The sequence below is a fragment of the Canis aureus genome, chromosome 37 (genome assembly GCF_053574225.1).
Source record: "Canis aureus isolate CA01 chromosome 37, VMU_Caureus_v.1.0, whole genome shotgun sequence".
NCBI classification, from domain to species: domain Eukaryota; kingdom Metazoa; phylum Chordata; class Mammalia; order Carnivora; family Canidae; genus Canis; species Canis aureus.
This window is the reverse complement of record NC_135647.1, coordinates 14,319,124-14,340,072: the sequence shown is the minus strand read 5'-3', so window position 1 is coordinate 14,340,072 and position 20,949 is coordinate 14,319,124. Positions and strand designations below refer to the sequence as shown.

Genomic DNA, 20,949 nt, shown 5'->3' with positions numbered 1-20,949 from the left:
CTTTAGAAACCAAAATTTCCATAGATTGGGCAGAGTTAAGTGGGTTTAAATTAGTGGAGAGAAACAGTGGTATTAACCCAGAATAAGTTAAAATAGAGGATGCAAGGCATCTTCATGTAGCTTACACCTTTAAATTACAGTTATCCATAACTTAGGGAACCAAGAATAAACCAAATGTGCAACATATCTGTTTCAGACAGAAAATTCATACAGACTCAAATATGGCCAGAGCACACATAAGTCCAGATAATTGTAGCAGTCGATGGGAAAAAAATATTAGTAATTGAAACAAAATGTAATACTAGGATTGTTTATCCTTGTTTTGGGAGTGTGATGGTCGAGCCATAAGGGAAAGAAATTAGAAAAACAAAAGTCTGAATGTATACATCCAAATAAATAGTTCTGTTCATATTGCCTTCAGAATGAATTAGAATATCATTTATACAGCTTTCCTCCTTGTAGGCAGATAGATCAAATCAAGCTTCTGATGGTGACTTGTTTCTGAGAAGTTGCTAGGCCAACTTAGAACATCCTAGAACAGAGTGATGGACCATCCTCAAGAGGAAGCATCTGCACATTTTCAAATACACCCTTCCCAAAGATGAACATTTTATTCCTCAGAAAAGTGAAATGCTTTGCTTTTGCCTCACAACTGGTTAGCAATGAAGGGAATTCAGAAAAGAAGGAGGAGAGTAAGTGAAAAGCTTTGAGGATGACAGAAAACTGGGGCCCAGATGAAATGTGAAAAGGTGATAGGTAGCTGGGCAAACCCAGAGGGAAAGAACGATGGAGACAGTAGACTTCTGTAGGAATGTGTTCTGAGAGTAAGAGTAAGCCTGAAGTAATGATGCCTGTGGGAGAAGTGAGGAGTCAGGTGGGGGTACATGGAGTTATGAAGGTGTTTCTTCCTCTCCAGCCCACCACTGGCATCTGGGCAGAGGTGTTGAGACATTTTTGGGGATGCCTGTGTCAGAGTGTGAGATGGAGTGTAGCACAAGGGAGGTATTGAGTGCTCCCTAGTTTAATACTTTATCTAGGATGCCACTGGTGCAGCATACCAGTCCAAATGGATGAAACATTCTTCTTAAACATTTTTTATTGGCTTCAATTTTACTTATTTTTCAACGTATTCTTATTATTTAAAACTCAAGGGTCTCAAAAGACTATACACATGAAACAATCTCTCCCGCCAATTACTGGTATATATATATATATATATATATATATATTAGGTATCCCTTGTGGAAGATATTTTCAAAGAAGAAAATATATGTGGAAGGGCAGATTGAATAGTGATGTACTATGTTTTATTTAGAGGTGTATTTTTTACCATGGTTTCATGTAAAGTAAGATAGATATTACTGTTTCTATTCTGCTGACAGGACAACAGGGAGAAGTTAAGTAACACAACCTAGGCTTAGTACCTTTTTGGTGGGAATATCCAGATTAAGTTCCAGTTGGCGAGTGAGGGAGCACAGATGGAAGAAAAGAGTAAAGATAACTATAAACGAAATTTCCCACATACTAGTTTCATGCTTGGTTTTTTTGAATAGTTACAAAGAAGAAAGTTTTCAATTTCTTTGAGGCAAAAAAAATTTGAAATCATTAGTGTGTCTACATTGTTTCTTTATAAAATTCTATAAATAATAATGGTCTTTTATTTAATATCACAAAAGCGACAACAATCATGGTCTTGGTGAATTAAGCACCAGGGCCTTTGTTTCAGCTTGAATTACTTTCTGGAACTTACCAGGAAGCCATCAACCTCACCTGACTTTTAAAGGCATTGAAAATACGCCCACAGTAACTTAAAATATTAAGGTAATATTAATTCCCAGGCTCTGATTTTTAACTCCTGTCTTTCTCTTTCTCACCTGCCAACTCTGCTTCTTTTTTCAGTTTCAATTTCAGCATACATGATGAGAAAAGATACTTTTTAAAATATATTTTTTAGAGAGAAAGCACACCAGCAGTGAGGGGGGGAACAGTAGGAGAGGGAGAGAGAAAGAGAGAAAGTGGACTCCACGTTCAGTGTGGTGCCTGATATGGTGCTCAATCTCATGACCTTGAGATCATGACCTGAGCCTAAATCAAGACCCGGTTGCTTAATTGACTGAGCCACCCAGGTGCCCCATAAAGGTACTCTTTTTTTCTACTTACCAAACAATGTATCTGAATTTTTTGGTAGCAAGTTTAGTGAACTCATAAAAGCAAAGTCAAAATCTTGATTTCTCTTGAACTTGAATTGTCAGAATTTTATCTCTTTCATCTATCTCTATTCTGGAAGACAGTAACACTGTTCCAGCAGGAAGGACTTTAGGCTGAACATAGAAGTGGAAATCTCTAGCAATAGTGAACTGAAAGGTGAAGAAGCATCCTCAAATACTACTCAAGCTATCATCTTTGCAAAATTTCCAGAACAAGTGCAACCAAGAATGATCAAAAAAGATACTGTGTATCCCAGAGAGGCACTCATTTAGCTTTGGTGTCCACAGCTAGGAAAGATAGTTGAAATACTTCCTGTGCAATATTGCTAGAGTCTGAATTACATACTTTGAAAATCACAGTCTTTTAGTTACAGAGAAGAAAATTTTTCTATGAAAGCAAGTACCTCCTCAGTAATTCACTTATAATTTGAAATATTTAAAATTATTTCAAATATTAACTGCATTCACAATCTTCTCCAGGGAGCCAGAAGTTTCTAAACAGTATTATCTCATCACTTCAATTAGTTCCTAATGTGATGAATAAATAGGGCATATATTTAAAATCTTTTTCATCCTACTTACAAAAAAAGAAAAGATAAGCAAGAAACACCATTTATTCAACTTAGTACAGTTAGACCAAATCAAGAGATGAGACAAACCATAAAAATCTCTTTCCAAGGGATCCCTGGGTGGCGCAGCGGTTTGGCGCCTGCCTTTGGCCTAGGGCGCGATCCTGGAGACCTGGGATCGAATCCCACATCGGGCTCCTGATGCATGGAGCCTGCTTCTCCCTCTGCCTGTGTCTCTGCCTCTCTCTCTCTCTCTCTCACTGTGTGCCTATCATAAAAAAAAAAAAAGTCTCTTTCCACAAATTACCACCCTACCTTAAGGTAGCTAAATGGTCCTGGGCAAGTAACTTGACAACCCCAAACATCAGCTTTTTCTCTATAAAGATGGGATTAAAGGCCTTCTTTCCAGAATTACTGTGAGTATTGTAGAGCTATATATGTGAAACCAACAATCCGGTGTCTGACAGTAATAGATATCTGTAAAAACTATTTGGAGCTTGTATAACAATATCACTTCACTTAGTGGCCTAAAGCAACACAAATCTATTATTTCATAGTTTCTGCAGTCAGAAATTCAGGCACAGCTTCACTGGGTCTCACAAAGCTGCAGTCAAGTGTTGGCCAGGGCTGCAGTCTCATCTGTAGGCCCAACTGAGGAAGAATTCATTTCCAAGCTAATGTCACAGTTGACAGAATTCAGCTCCTTGTAGCTGTAGGGTTGAAGAACTTGGATTTTTACTGACCATTGGCTGGTGGACCCTCAGTTCCTAGAGGCCACCTTAATAAGGCCACTTGCATTATCAAACCAGCAAAGGAGAGAATTTCCTTGTGTCATGAAATCATAGAAGTGACATCTCATCACCCTGGCTGTCTTTTATTGAGTAAAAGAAAGTAACAGTTCCTGCTTACTCTAAAGAGGAAGAGATCCTACAAGTGTATAAAAATAAGAAGAAAAGAATCATGAGTCCACCCTAGAGTCTGCCCACCATAGCGTCTGATACCTAATTCCTTCTTTTTCTACCTTACCAACTCTTTCTTATTTTTTGGTTTCTATGTCAGAAGACCATGACCTCTGCTGTCCATCAGGATATTCTTTGTGTAGGTGGTTAAAGACGGTACCTTAGAGTTTCCTAAAAATAAAATAGAAAAAGACAGCTTGAAGTGGAAAATACTTAAATTACTGTTTTATAACAAGTTAACTTGTGTTCTGTAAATTTATGTGAGGTAAAATTTTGTTAAAACAGAATTTTGTTTTCTCTTGTTGCATTATGTTTTTGATGCAGTTTTGTTGGACTGTGTTCAGAAAATTATTGTGAATTAAAATTATTGAGTATAGAACCACTCACAAAACACAGACACTACAACATAATTTTGCTATGTAGCCTGGAAGTGGTTGTGGATTTTGTTCCCTTAAGTGTGGTTAGAAATAGCCACAAGCCCCAACATGAGACAGAATGGCATCAATGCCAGTGTTGGTCATCGTAGGTAGTTTAGCCATGTTTTGTATGCCCTACTTGCATCTCCAGTCTCTGGGGTTTTTGAGAACCAGGTCTTCCAAGATGGTAGGAATTTGAATGATTGTAAGGCTATTGCTGCTGATGATAACAATGATGGTGACGGCTAGCTAACATTCGCTTGTATTGATTACATCCCAGTTATTCTAACATGCTTCATATATGCAATCTAATACAATCCCATGAGAAAAGAACTATTATGATTCCCGTTTCACAAATGCAGAGAGAGAGCCTTAGACAGATTAGAGTCACATGGCAGGGGCAGGCGAGCAGTAGGGCCTGGATTCTAACCACACAAAGGTTTGATCTCAGAACCTCAGAACATGAAAAAACAGGAACTGTAAGACACAAACAAGAAGACTAATGATAGGTTAAATATAATCTTCAAAATGTTATAGGACTATCTTGCTGGGATGGATCAAAGTTTCACCTGTGGCCAAGGAATGGTGTCAGCCCTTGTCTGACACCCACCCCATCTTAGCTGCTGTGAATGTACATCCAGATGCCGGCAAGCCATTTTTCCTTCTCTTAGAGCCAGTCAGTGGGGAGTGGAGCAGCACAACCATAACCCCCTCTGCCCCACATAGAGCCTTTAGTGGGATTTGGGAAGGGTCAGGCTTGTACTATGCAATGAACAAAGTAGTCAGGGCACTTCTGTGGCAGGCTGTCCCTTCTCAATGCTCCATGGGTCCTACATGCTACCCCCCTACAACCAGGCTACCAAGATAACCCTGTTTCCTCACACATCAGCCTCCCAACCTGATTCCAATGTCTGATGCAGTTAATAGAAGCAGAATACTGGTCACAAATACACCAAAACGTGCACATTTAATGGACAGTGAGTCCCTCCATATCACTGGATACATATCTCATTAAATTAAAATGAATGAAGACTAGTTGGTTATATTCCACGTGCCCACCTGGGCCAGATGTGCTGAAGTTAGGCTGTGCAAGAGGAAAAATTAAAGATCTGGGCAAGAAGGCAGGAATGTAGGTGTAATAGTTCCACAAAGCAAGAACAAAGGATCATGACCATTTATATACTTCTGTCACCAGAGATCACTCCCAACCCCAAAGCAACGGAGTTACATATTGATGAGAAATCAGGAGCAGATTTTTTATGTGGGTGTCCCATAGGAGACTTTGTGGAGATCTAGTTATTATGTCTCATTAAAAATCATTTTCAGACGTTTATATACTTTTCTCTTTTGATGTTAATTCCTTCAAGAATGAATTGTATAGATATTTACAGAAATTTCTTTTAAAATGTAGAATGTCTGATTGCAGTCAAGCCAATATTTTGGCATGTCTGATCAGTTTTCTTTGAACATTGAGCATTCATTCCATTAACTTACTCCATCATGCTCACGACCTAAACATGACAGAGAAAAAGTTTTCATCCATGAGAAAGAAGCTAGTGGAGCCAATGTCCAGGAAATCCCTTGTAGAAGCAGATTTCCAGATACTTGAGTATGGAAGGAGGCCTCCTCCACACCACCCAATGGACCTGCTTCCTCACCCACATAGAGAAATACCAGTGCTTCACAGTAGGGGAAATTTCTGGAGCTACTATATAATACAGTTCCAAGTGAAGTCCTATGTATTAATGGGTAATTTAGCTATAGATTTTCTATACCTACACCTATATTTTCTATTCTTTTTAATAATTGTATTTATTTATTTATTTATTTATTTACTTATTTAACTTTTTGAGAGAGACAGCATGAGTGTGGGGAGGGGCAGAGGAAGAGGAAGAGGGAGAGCCAGAGAATCTTTTTTTTTTTTTTATTGGAGTTCAATTTGCCAACATATAGCATAACACCCAGTGCTCATCCCGCCAAGTGCCCCCCTCAGTGCCCATCACCCAGTCACTCCAACCCCCCCCCACACTTCCCCTTCCACTACCCCTTGTTCATTTCCCAGAGTTAGGTGTCTCTCGTGTTTTGTCACCATCACTGATATTTTCACTCATTTTCTCTCCTTTCCCTTTATTCCCTTCCACCAATTTTTATATTCCTCAAATGAATGAGACCATATAATGTTTGTCCTTTTCCGACTGACTAGTTTCACTCAGCATAGTACCCTCCAGGTCCCTCCACATCGAAGCAAATAGTGGGTATTTGTCGTTTCTAATAAGAGCCAGAGAATCTTAAGTGGACTCCCCTGCTGAGCACAGAGCCTGACACAGGGCTCCCATCTCACAACCCTGAGATCATGACCCGAGCTGAAATCAGGAGTCCGTCACTTAACCTAGGTGCCCCATATATTTTCTATATCCACACACTTTTCACCATCTCCACAAAAATAAATAAATAAATAAATAAATAAATAAATAGATAGATAGATAGATAGATAAATAAATAAATAAATAAAGTTTGTATCCTCCACCCCAAAATTATGTGTCTCCTAAAGTAGTGACTATTTCTTCTTGCTTTTGTATTTAATTTCCAAGAGTGTAATCAATGCTTTACAGAGGAGTGCTGGGCATGAAGGAAGCATTTAATAAATGCTTGTTGCATTGAGCTGGTAAGGAAATAACTCTGCACAGTCAGCAGCTGAATTAACTTAGTGAGTGACATGATCTCGCTCTCTTGGCCATGTTCAGACAAGACCTTGGGTACCCTGGCTACACGAGAGTGAGTAGCAGCAAGAAATATGATATGAGCTAACTTTGTTGCTTTCTAGTCTGTTGCATAGTAGCACTGTGGTAAGTTCTTTGAATATACTTACTTATTTTGAGACCTCTGGGTGGCTCAGTCGGTTAAGCATCTGACATTGGCTCTCAGGGTGTGATCTCAGGGTCCTGGGATCAAACCTTGCTTAGCAGGGAGTCTGACTTCTGCCTCTCCCTCTGTCCCTCCACCCATTTGCATGCTTTCTCTCTCTCAAATAAATAAATAGAATTTTTAAAATATATATATTTATACTTCTTTTAATTTTCACAATCCTTTAAGTTATGAGATAAGGAAGCTGAGATTTGGAGAAATTAAGTGACACAGTCAAGGTCAGACATCGAATATGTTGTCAAATCGGGCTCTGACTCCAAGGCCATGTTCTTTCCATTAGACTAATGTGATACTTGCTTCTTTTTCTTGCTCGCTGTATAGTAACATCATCCTACTAAAACCGAAGTGTGTGCCTACAGTATTTGCACTAGGGTGGTAGAAGAGGCCACAATCTTGGACTTGCTAAGTTCTGGAAGGATCTTGTTAAGATGCAGTTGGGTCTTCAGAGTTTCCCTGCTTTGTACACTTCCATTTGCAAGGAGAAAAGCACAATATATATAAATTGAGCATCAGATATCAAGATTTTTCTGTTTTGTTATATCACTATGAAAATAAGAATAATTTTTAAGATGCTGATGATGATTAAAATAAAATTTCTATCATGCTTGGGTAGAAATGTCCGTCAAACAGAGTAGTTTGATATTTCAGTGTTTACTGTAACATTCAACTCTCAAACGGGAGACTAGAGGGGTGCCTAGGTGGCTCAGTCAGTTAAGCATCTGCCTTCAGCTCAAGTCATGAACCCAAGGTCCTGGGATCAAGCCCCACCTTGGGCTCCCTGTTCAGCGGCAGTCTTCTCCCTCTCCTTCTGCCCCTCACCGCTGCTCATGCTTTCTTTGTCTCTCTCTCACAAATTAAAAAATAAAAATCTTTAAAAAGAGAGAGACTAGAACTGATAGTTTTAAAAATAAGTACTTTGTTTAAAGAATCACATAGAGTTGACAGGGAAGGAGTGCTGTAAACATTTTAATTTTACACTAAAATTCATTTTGATAAGTATCCTGCTTTATTTGGTGTATCTCTTGTGGGAATAGTTAGGAGCTGACAATCTTCTCTTCTACTGGTATTATCACTTAATTAAGCAACTTGTTTCGGTTGCCTGAGGGCTTCTACACCTTTATTTTAAAAATAAAAAAGTACTCTTTAGAACCACTTATTATTACCTTGACAATCTACTTCAGTGTTATGGCTTTATACAAAGCAATCATGAGAGGTTATTTTTATGCCATTGGAAATAAGGAGTTTTATTCTATGATAACCACCCAACACTGTATTTCTGCTACTTAATAAGAGACCTATATAAAAAAAAATAAAAATATGTATGCAAAATCAGAATGAGGAAAAACTATATTTGACTATGAAAACTGCTGCTTATCTAATGTTCTACCCTTAAAAATCTAATTGGAAAATTTCTAAAAGCAACCAGATGGTTAATTTGCATTATTCAGGTATAGTTAACTTAATTATTTAAAGCATAATTTCATGTCTTCCCTCAGTATTATACACTACATAGAAAATCTTGAACTTTTGCCCACATTACTAAGAAAAATACATTATAAAAGTATATCATATTTTCTTGTAATAACAAGGTTACAAGTAGAAGGCTGTGTGACCTTAATAATGGCCCAATGTCATAAATTACGATGATCCATTTAAAGGAAAGTATATAATTTCAAGATGTAAAGATTATTTTAAATAATAAAACACAAGGATGTCTGGGTGGCTCAGCAGTTGAGCATCTGCCTTCAGCTCAGGGCATGATCCCGGGGTCTTGGGATCAAGTCCCACATCAGGCTTCCTGCAGGGAACCTGCTTTTCCTTCTGCCTATGTCTCTGCCTCTCTCTCTGTGTCTCTCATGAATAAATGAATTTAAAAACCTTTAAAAAATAAATAATAAAACACATTTTAATAAATGCATTTAACAGTAAAGATATTTTTCTAAGTTTTGCAAAAAACTAACATGAATACACTGTAATGATTGATTATTTAAAGAATTTTAATGTACCATAAGGCCCAATGTACATCTAACACATAATTATATATATATAATATAATAATAATATATATATATATATCTTCTGGCTTACAATTTGACTTATCTCCCCTTCATTTGCTATCTGAAATAAACATTTTCTTTAAAAAAAAAGTTACTTTTTTGTCATCTGTTATGTAGAAAGACCTTGAGGTGATGTTTTGATGATCCAAGTATCTTGAAGTTGGAACCAGTGGCATCCGTCTCTCTTGTTTAAATCCCCTAGAGTGAGAAGAATATGCAAAATTTCTCCTGACTAGCTAAGAGCAGTAATCAATTTGAGTCGATTTTTGAAGAAATTAAAATAAATGTCACTTCCGTAGGTCTTCTAAGAACTTTAGCTCTGGGAGCTTGGACAGCAGAAACCTTACACCTCTCATCTTTGACTGATCTCCTTTTCATTGTTTCCGTTTCAAGGACAATTGTATGGGAGTCTGGAAGAAAAGAAGAAATACAAACAAGGAGCCTTAGCATTGGTGATGATGCTAAAAGGTTGGGGAAAGCAGAGCAAGGAGACTGGGAGCTAGCAGTTACACACACACACACACACACACACACACACTAACTTAGAAATATCTATTTCTTTTGAAACTGAGGGGTAAACCAGTTGCTTGGAAATCATTGTTTCCTTATACATGATGTGTTAAACTATGCATCATAAATTGACAACTGATTCCCACTCCAATGAGTGGAAGGTCAAGGATTACAGTCCTATATGAGCAACTATGCTTTGCAGATATTCAAAGCATGTTTAGAAAGACCTGATATTGAGCAGAGGAGATAATATAGGTAACAGGCTTCATATTGGTTATGACATCTTGGCAATCTATGAGCAAAGTTCCCTTTGCCTTTCATTCAGAAGAGGTCATTTTTTTTTTTTTAAGATTGTATTTATTTATTCATGAGAGACACAGAGAGAAAGGCAGAGACACAGGCAGAGGGAGAAGTAGGCTTTCTGCGGGGAGCCAGATGTGGGACTCCATCCTAGGACCCCAGGATTGGGACCTGAGCCAAAGGCAGATGCTCAACCACTGAGCCACTGGGAGCCACTCAGGTCTCCCAGAACAGGTCAATTTAATATTTGCACTTATGTAAACCTTTTATATGGCCATAATGCCTTTTTTTTTCTTTGAATAAATACATTGTAGTAGAAACAAAATAGGTTTTAAGGTCAAATAGATATGAGTCTGAACTTCAGTTCTGTCCATACCAGCTATGTGTCCTTGTACAAAGTGGTCAGTGTCTCTGACTCTTAGATTCCTCTTACATTAAATGAAGTTTAAATTTCAACTAAGAATCAACCATCCAGCCATGAGGAGCTGCAATCATGTAGGTAAACGCACAGGTCTTGGTGCTCTTGATGACGGTACAGACGTTGTTCTAAGCATTTGGGCCACTCAGGTAAAGCATACAGACCAAGTCCTTTTTCTTAGGAGTTTCTATATCGGTAATCAACTTCAGGAAATAGTAGAATGTCATTAACATACATGAAACACTGTATTGTAGACTGAATGGACTTGAGGGGATATCAGTCTTGTAGAGCCTGCAATGATTCGAGAAATATTTAAGGAAAGAAATAAACATTAGAAAAGTAGGGAAAACAGCAGCAGAAGGTACCACTGGCGAAATTGGTGAAGAGGCGTCTTGGAGGAGAGTTCAGGACCTCAGCTAAAGGATCTGCAGGTCTAGAAGAGAAACTTCTCTCCCATGTCAGCCTTCTAATGGTAGAAACAAATAAGTACAGTGAAAGCTTGAACAGCAACAGGCAGCCACAAATCACCTGGTTGCACAAAGGGTCACTTGGTTGCAATCTCCCCAGAATAAGATTCTGAAGACACAAATTTAAAAAACTACAACAGGTGTATGTGTGGTGTTTGTATATGTTTGTGTGCATAGTTATGCACAACTGCATCTGGGTGTTAGAGTCTATATGTTTCAAAACTTTTTAAAAAATTTACAGTGTGATTATGTGCATGATGTGCTTATAAATCTTTGCATGATCTATAGGGAAAGTGAGGAAGCGCCGTAAGTTATTTTGGACTCTTTTCTTCTTCACCAGATCCCATGATACTTAGGTGTTACCCATCACATATGCTACCAGGTGTTTTGTGAATCCTTCCCGATTCTCTCCTGTGTATTTTAGTCTGTGCTGCCAGGCACTTGCTCATTCTTCTGCAGGGAGGAAGGAATGGAGTACAAACATGTCACAGTGAAGAATCCCCTTAATGCTGAGCATTCCTTCTGCATCAGATGGCAGTATTGTCATCCATGGCACAGCAGGCATTTCACCTCCAGGATTACTATTTCTGCTGGGCACAGAGACACTCTCATGTGCTGAGATTATTATCATATATATGGCTGTTGTGTACTATTTATAAAAAAAATATGCCTGAAAGGAAGATAACTCCTGAGGTTAATGCTTCTATTTAGCATGCTCCCCACAGGTTGGAGCACCCGATCTCTGTGCTTATTAAATTCCTTCTGTGGGCTCTGCTACGGGATTGTTCACATGCGTTCCTGTGATGCAGGTTATCTTATCCCTTTTAAAAGGGCATTTGTCTCATCAAATGACAGCATTCTCTTAGATTCTGCAAAAGTAATGTTGATTTATTTAAAAGAGCTCTCGTATTGCCTTTAAAATTTCATCTGATAGAGTAAACAATTTGCTGTGAGCAGACCCCATGCACTTGCTAAACATAGATGTCTCTCTTCCTCTTCATGTTCCAAAATCAAGCCCATGAGGTAAATAGTTGAAATGTAATTTGTTTGCAGATAGCAAAAGTAAGAACTGTGGAAAGGAAATATTTTGAAACCATTTCTAAAAAAAATAAAACAGATTTCAACACTATGGAATAAAGACTTCCCTTTGGAAGGATGACTTTAGCCATCATGTTGGTATTTGACTGTTGTTCAGGGCATGTACCTGGTGGACTGCCTGGCACATAGGAAGAGCTTAATAAATGTCTGCCTAGGGAACGGATTGATAAATGTTCACATCGAAGAGAGAGATCTTAAATGTTATGCTCTTTTTTTCTTTTTTTTTTAAGAGAAAAAGACCTCTCATGAAGGGGTGATTATGTGGGAAGGGGCAGAACATGAGAGAGAGAGAGAGAGAGAGAGAGAGAGAGACTCTTAAGCAGTCTCCACACCCAGCACAGAGTGGACATGGGGCTCCACCTCATGACAGTGACACCATGACCTGACCTAAAATCAAGAGTCTGACACCCAATTGACTGAGCCACCCGGGTGCCTCTTAAATGTTAAGATCTTAAATGCAATGGAAATGGAATACTCTGATGCCACCTGTCAAATATTCCTTTTGGGATTACACTGCAAATTTCCCTCAACATAGCAATGTTTCTAAGGACTCTGCTTTCACAAGTCCCATTTCCTTTCATATTTAAGGATCCCTACTGCTAGGTGAGTGTGCCCTATGGGCAGGGTGCCCTTTTAGAACAAAGCTTTGGGTAGACCCTGAGTTTAAGGTCCAGAGCACAAGGCACTCACTGATGTTGCTTACTCATCAAAATCAGATTTCTTATGTGTAGATGGGGCAAGAGCTTTGGATGCTTTTTTAGGCTTTTTACAGTTATACATTTGCTTGTTAACCTTTGAAATGGTGTTGTTAAAAGATAAACTGAGGCATATTAAAAATGTTAAGAACTTGCTTGAGCAAAAATCAATTCAAATTGGACAACACAAACCTGTCCTCACTCTGTGACAGGGAACAAGGGACAAAACTTTTACAAAGAAGCAGAGGCAGGGTAAGGAAATTATTTGATTGGCAGAAACGTAAGGGGTTGCATTATTTGAGAAAGCTCAGTTGGCAATTTTTGGTTGGTTGTTCTTAGGTTTCAATTTTTTAACCTTGAGGCTTTTCATGCTTAGGTTTGATTTTGCTTACTAGGCTACTAAGACATTAAAGCCACCTTTGTCTAAAGGCCTCCTTATTTAATTAATTTAACAATATTAACCCCACAGAAATATTGTAACTATGGAAATTTAAAATGTTATCACTTGGGGCACCTGGGTGGCTCAGTCGGTTAAGTGTTCGTCTTAGGCTCAGGTCATAATCCTAGGGTCCCAGGATTGAGTCCACCCATGTCCAGCTCCCCACTCAGCTGGGAGACTGCTTCTTCCTCTGCCCCTTCCCCCGCTCATGTTTGCACTCTCTCTCTTTTAGATAAATAAAATCTTTTTAAAAAACATAAAACAAACAACAACAACAAAAATACCAGTGCTCCGTGTGTGTGTGTGTGTGTGTGTGTGTGTTAGCAGGTATAGATCAATGGAGAGCTCTGAATCAATAATATATACACATATAGTTATTGCTATTAATGTTAGTATTAATACTAATATTGATAATGGCTAGGACCTATTAGCCCAGAGAGAAGTGGTAAAAATATGAAAACAGCCATAAAACCCCAATGAGAGCACCCTTCTAAGGCCATCTAGTAAGAAGAGAAAAAATTTACAAAATACATGCCAAGATGTTTCAGTGGTACAGTATTCCAGTAATAAGCTATTTAAAAAGTGTTGCTTTATATTCAGGAGACTCTATTCCCAAAGGCTGGGAAATACCTAATATATTTGGAGATATTTCCATCCAAAATTGATTTTAAAAAAACAAAATGAGGGTTTAAAGGAGCAAAACAACATTCCTCAAAATTTACCTCTTTAAAACAATTTATTTCTCAATGATACCATTTAACGGAGGGTTTTAAACTATTTGCAATTTCCCATATATTATTTTTTATTTAGGTTCTGATGTACCTCCTCATCCTGACATGGTTAGGAGAGTGTTTCCTGGGAACAACAGCTGATCATTGAGTGATGCTAGTATATGTACATTATATACACAAGGAATAGTATAATAAATGAGCCATAATAATTCAATGTTACCCTTGCAACAGTGCACCTGGATTTTTGTGAATCCAGCCACAGCTTTAAGCTGGACCAATAACACGTTATAAATAGAATCGAATTAACCAACCACATGGAGATTAGGCCTGTGTGTTCACATCTTGACCTTTAACTATCAGAAGTAATCACTTACTGATGGAAGACCAAGTCATGCCCATTGTTTTCTGCTTATAGTCTTACCAACATACATAAATATACATACATGTATTTCAAATATGCAAGATTTTTACCTAAACACTAATATACATAAGGGTGGTTGTTTCATGTTTCTTTCTTCCTACCATCTCCTTTTCCCAAGCTCCTTCAGGCTCCATTGGGCTGGATCAAGGCACCAATTCATTTCAATTAAAAATTCAGTGCAACTGGTGGAGACGTTTATTTGGAAATTTTATAGCAGTTCATTTAGAAAGGAGAGTGGTAGTGGAGTTTGATAAAAAGGTTTCTCAAGACAATTGGTTTGCAATATGCCTGAGGATTAGCTCACTTTAAATGACATTTAATAGCTTCTGTTGCACATCCTGATAAACATTTCAGTGTAACTGATCACTTTGAAGACAAGACATGGGAACGTAAGCAGACGTGAGAAAAATAGCTAGGTTGCCGGTTCTGAACTTATTTTCAAATGGCTTTCTGCCATCAGAGAACACTAAATAAATTCCCTTGAGAAATCCACCTCAATGTAAAGGAAGCAAATCTTTCTTTTTTTTTTTTTTTCTTTTTGTTCTTTTAAAGAAAGTGCTGTAAGAGTCTGGATTAACAGCTGAAAAATCAAGACATTCATGAGAACCACTAAAATGCCAAGGAAATGGAGACTTTTTTTTTTTTTTTTGCCTTTCTCAAAGCACATTTAATCTGACCACCACCAATTATCAATGATTATTCTATCTAGAATTTCAAAGGCAGGTAATTTTCTTCCTTACTACAACTCAAATTACTCTGCAGATGACGCTTTGTTCATTCTGCACAATGCAACACCCTACAATGGTTGAGGAGGATTCCACTTCTCCCCAGCAGGAATCACCCGGTATGGCAGTAAGGAAACTACTGAATTCGATGCTACAGTTTCTCAGCTTATGAGCAATAACAGAAGCTCCCTGGGAGTGTGTAAGAGAATGATCCTATTAGGAAAACCTCACCCCTCTTTGGAATTCTAGAAGACTTGGCAGCAGAGCCACTATATAAAGCACTTAGGTTTCTGTGGGTGCAGGCCCAAGAAGGTACCCCAGTCAACCAGACCTACAAGCACCAACTTATAAGAACACTTGCACCTACTCGGAAGGGGAGTTTCCCTGAGCTGGGGGAGCAGCGGGATGAAGAAGATGATGGGTGGTCTGCAACCCCTTGTGGAGAGAGCCCATAGGCAAAACCCAATGGAGACATGGATTGTGAGTCAGATCTGAGGAGAAAGAATGTAATCGACAGCACCCATCACTGCAGCTGACAGCTGGACTGTGAGCATGCGGGAGAGGTAGTCTTTGGACTCAAAAATAACAGAGTGATGCTTAGGTGAAGGCCAGGACTCCATGTGAGTTGAAAGGGCAGGAGCCAGTGGGTTTTGAGATTTTGCTGTTACTGATACTGCTAGTGCTTTGCCAGAGCTGGTGAGGCTTAGGAGCATTCAGATTGCACCAGCTAGGACACCAACAATCATGTTCATAAATGTTGTATTCTGTACAGTATTTAATGGCTTTCCCATTCTCAGATAATCAGAAAATAATGCAGAAAAGGTCTTCCCTCTTCTGTCCCCAGGACTCCTATGAGTATTTGAAAAACAAAACAGAAATATAGTTCTTGGCCATAAAGTCATGTTAAGAGGTTTAAGGTTCCAAAAAACAAATAAATGTACATTTCTTCAAATTGAAGGAGTCAATTGCTTAGTCCCTGAGATTTCCCTAGGGACTTCATTCTATAAAAATCAGAGCCTGCTTCTTTTTCCTGGACTGGCTTTGAGATCTAGGGAGGATCTTATCTTCTGCGTCCCTTGTCCCAGCACGTCACAGGATTTGACTGCCAGGACTGGAACTGGGAGTCTCAAGGATTCATTTTGCCTTTTGCTTCAGTCAAATTTTATTTCTTCACCTCAACTACCCCTTCTTATCTCCACGCCTACCCTGCACTGGTTTCCTTCCTCCTTCTCAACTTCAGGAAGCTACTAGAATAACGGTTGCTGTTGCATTCTCCTGATACCTGCTTCTTCCTCTGCATTCACTGCAGCTACTGCTAACAGACGCTTGTATTTTTTCCACCAAGTTCAGATACAGATGCAAAATTCTTCCCAACCTGTGCTCCTGGCAGCCACCCCTGGTAAATCGACTTTGCATAATGAATGAAATAGATTTGCCATTCCTCCTATATGACAGTGCCTGGAGAAGGGAAACTTACTCCATCACTTGTCCTCCTTGTAGAAAAAAAATCTCTTTTGATCTCATTTGGATTTCCCAGGAGCCTAGAGCCTTATTCAGCATCTGTATTAGTTTCTGTGAGCTGCCATAACAAAGTACCAAGAAGTGAGTGACTTAAGACAATAGAAATTTATTGTCTCACAGTTCTGGAGGCTAGCAGTTTGAAGTGAAGCTGTCAGCAGGGCTGTGATCTCTCTGTCAACTGTATGGGAGGGTCCTTCCTTGCCTCTTTCAGCTAGTGGTATTTGCTAGCAGTCCTTGGCATTCCTTGGCCTGTAGATACATCACGCCCATCATGTGGTGGTCTTTCTTCAGTGTCTTCACATTACCTCCCCACTGTGCTTGTCTATATCACAATTTTAACTTCTTATAAGGACACCAGTCATATCAGATTAGGACTGATCCTAATAACTTTACTTTAAATTCCTTAAATCTGCAAAAATCCTATTCTGAGGTGCTGGAATTTAGGACTTCAACACATTTTTTTTTTCAGAGGGTACATCATTAAACCCACAACGGTGTTCCAATGCCCTGTTTTAATACACCCATATAGTATAATTCTTCCCAATTTTACGAAAGTTTGTGTATTCACACATCTAAAACATTCTTCCTTACCCAGATTGTACAAACTGGGACATGATCATTCCACACTCATACATAGGCAATAGATCCATGTAAACATGTTCCTGAATAGACTGATCAATGAGACTACTTACCATGTTCCAGGGAAGTGGGTGCTGAGCCAGAGATGAAAAGGATACAAGATAAGCTTTGGATTTTAAATAGTCAACTCAAGAAGCTTGGAAGATGACACATAGATACAAATTTAAATAGTAATCCAGGACATTAATAAGGTAACACAAGGAAACAAAGTACCATTGGGAATAGTGGTGGACTGTAATGGCATTAGAAGACATTAATGCAAGGAAATACAAGAATACCCAAATCTTGTAATTAGTCAACCCCTTAAAAATTTCCTGAAGAAGACAGATATAAGTAATAACAGTCTAAAGCAATAAAAATATCATTTTATCATTAATTACACACATATCCAATAAGATAATGTGGCGTGGTGGTAAAGATGAGTTAAACATAGGATTCAGGAACTGAGTAGTATCATATATTTCACATAGCTCTATTTTGATTTTCCAAATCACCTTAATAGTCTGACAGATTCCACATACCTATTAATAACTAAAGAATTTTGAACTTAGACCTTAAATTTTCTTTCATTTTTTAAAAGATTTTTTTTATTTATTCATTTGAGAGAAAGAGACAGGGAGACAGAGAGAACACAGCAGAGGGAGAAGCAGACTCCCTGCTGAGCAAAGAGCCTGATGCAGGACTAGATCCCAGGACCCTGAGATTATGACCTGAGCAGAAGGCAGATGCTTAACCATGTGAATCATCCAGGCACTCCCTAAATTTTCTTAAAAGAAAAAAGAAAAATTGTAAACAATTATGCAGTGCTGTGCTGAATGTTTTCCTCTCTTGTCCTGCATTTCAGGAGCTTTGGTTCTACTATTTAAGAACAACACTTATGGGTATGTTCTATTATGTGGTAAGAAGGACCATGGTCCTGAAGAGAAATTCTCATGAAGCCAATTTAAAGTATCAATGACCCAACTATGGCCAGGCAATGGCCCACAGCTGGGGTGATTCATACCTTTCTCCCTTCCCTTCACACAACCCTGTAAAAACAACCCAACTAACAATAGAAAATAATTAAAATCTTACAAAGGGAAATCAGAAGAATCTGACTTAAGGGTATGATATGCAAAATTTCTAGAACTTACTTCTGGAATATAAACTCCTTATCCATCCGTGCTAAAATAGTAACAATCTCTAGAAATCATTGACTCTTGGATCTGAAGAGTACCAAGAGGTAACCGAATGCGTCGCGTTGCTTTGACAGCACTGGACATAAAACATTCTACACAGAGGGGCTGTAATGTGTGTCCTAAAACCTCTAGGCAGGCAATCCTTGGTCTCTGTCAGAAACCTTTTTTTTTTTTTTATCATATCACATCTTGAATAATCAACAATTCATCCTTCCTTTTAACCTAAGTCTCTGGCACTGCCCATTGCACAGGACATATAGTAAGCACCTATTAAATGTAAAGAAAAAAAAAAAACACAACGCACTTTAGAATGTATAAAAATCAAATAAGAAATAATCCTAACACTTGAAAAGTTTAGTCCATTGCAGAAATGGCAAATCTCTGGCAAGGGTGTCACCACTGTCCTTGTTCCTTGCAGACACCATTAATTGATCACATTCCCCCTCCCCCTCCACTGGTGGACATAGTTTCAGAATCCTCAACACAACATCCGGGCAGGCAAAAGACATTGATTAAATTTGGCAGAGGGGATGAGATTGATTCGTTAACCACAATTGGCATATCACCAATAATGACTCCAGTTATATATATACATACACACATACTTATATATATGCTTATATATATATATGCTTATATATGGTAAGTAGAGATTCAAATAATGTGCTAAAAGAATGAAAAGAAAGGACAATTTATTCTGAGTGGTTGAAACAGAGTAGGCTTCCTGGAGGAGAAAGTATTCAAATAAGACTTTATAGAATGACTATGGTGTCAGCAGGGACAACTTTGGAGCACAAACCTTCCTTACTGGGACAGCACAGGAGCAAAGGCACATGGTGTGTGTCTGTGGAACTCTGTGAGTTGATGAGCCCATGCGACTGGGTTCTGAGGTATGTATAAAGTGGGGGCAAAAGTAACTTAGAGTCATGTTATTCAAGACCTTCAATGTCATAGGAAATTTTTTTTCCTGAGGTAATGGAAATGTTGGGAAGGAGAAAATAATACACATATTAATCTAATCAATTTCTTTAAAATAGAACCATAAATAGAATCACCCATTCCTCCAAAGAGCTGCCAAGCACGAGGGTCCTCCAAAAGCCACTTAAAGTTTTGTCATGGAAATGTATATGTTTCTCTTTTGTTTCATTTCCTCAGATGTAGGGTAGTAGGCCAGGCTAATAGAATGTATTTTTGGTTGACCTGCTTGTCTCAGAGGATATTTGCACCTTGTTAGCATTTAACTTGTTTCTGTCAAATCCTGGAAATCCTGATAAAACATTCGCTTTGTCGTGTACCTATGGAAGTGTCACTGTGTGATGGATGACTTTTGTCCAGGGACTTCCTGAATACCTTATGTTTTGAAATTTGGCTCTGAATCTGCAAACGACATGAGAACAATCTGATGTGTGAATGAATGGGAATACAAGTCAGGAATTTATCATTTTGGTCACTTCCTGGCAGAGTGACTTACGGTCAGTTCCTGATTTCTCTTAATTCCAGAGCTGTACAGCCCAAAGCATAGTAAACCTTGAAATTAATAGTCACAATCGAAAGCTGCTAAACTGGAATAAGAGTGTGACCAAAGGCAATATATATATTTTTGATGATTTTGATGATGATGGTTTTAAGGGAGTCTACCAGTGGAAAAGTCTACCAGAAGTCAACTACTGCCCTATCTTCTTGGGTCCTCAGGGGACCTATCATTGTTTAGTCTCTTCAATTCATTAGGTCACAGTCTATTTAAGTTTAATTCCAAAAATTCTCTCTTTCCTGAATTATCTAAAGGACTACTGCAAGAACAAAAGCAAATCTTCCTTTGTGATCAGTCACATATACAAGAGCCCTGTGGTTACAGAGAATCCTACTTCCTGCTGCATCTTTAGTCTAACCATCATCAGGACTCATTATCAAGATCCTAAATTCTCCCACCTTAGCTACTTTGCCTCAACCAGTTCTTGGAACCCCTTTTTGCTTGAGAAACAAGCCAGGAGCACCCTGAGCGTTCTCATCTTTGCTCAGGACTAAAGACAGAGAATGTGCTCTCCTGAGCAATGGGACCAGGAAAGGGATCATGTGGTATTAATGAAATCTCAGAATCTTTCTCAGCCCATGAAAATTGAGGCCTCTTCTTGTTCATTCTCTGTTGAAATCAAAGATTACTCTCTTCGTGAAGTACTGTGTTTCAAACAGATGCAAGTAGCCAACTAAGAAAAGTATAATTCCCAAACACAGAATCTGGAAAGCAATCTCCTGTTCTCAGTAAATAGTTCTGTGTACGAACTAGATCAAATGCTGACTTTATTCACAGAATGCTTGTATTTATTTTTCCTATTAGCTGTTTCCTGCCTGTGGGCCACAATTAGATGGGAATTCATTGCTTAGATAAAAATTAGGTCAAGTGTTACCCTAAGAAAAAGGATCTATAAATTACACTTAGAGCACTTAAAACCAAATTAACATAGTTGCATGCTCATTAAAAAAAAAATACTAACATTTTCCTAGGCAGAAATATTACTCAGCTGCTGATAAAAATAATCACACTGAATCAGCTAACAATATGAGTTTATAGTTTGGAGTTTTTTTAATATCACCAAAGCCTGAGACCATATCTTTTAGCCTTTTACCAGGGTTAATGCCTCTTAGGACTGGTTATGATTCTCCCACTCTTAAGACA

The 20,949-nt window shown here is 38.4% G+C and overlaps 1 protein-coding gene and 1 long non-coding RNA gene across 6 annotated transcripts in view; one reads left to right on the top strand and one right to left on the bottom strand.

Moving 5' to 3' along the window:
* PHACTR1 (phosphatase and actin regulator 1) overlaps positions 1-20,949 on the top strand; it is a 562,807-nt gene that overhangs the window by 129,630 nt on the left and 412,228 nt on the right. The window lies entirely within an intron of this gene.
* Positions 1-20,949, bottom strand: part of LOC144306355 (uncharacterized) — a 105,284-nt gene that overhangs the window by 10,834 nt on the left and 73,501 nt on the right. Inside the window, exon 2 of the long non-coding RNA XR_013373425.1 lies at positions 9,229-9,543. This is a non-coding gene — a long non-coding RNA (uncharacterized LOC144306355). The remainder of the gene's footprint in view (positions 1-9,228; positions 9,544-20,949) is intronic.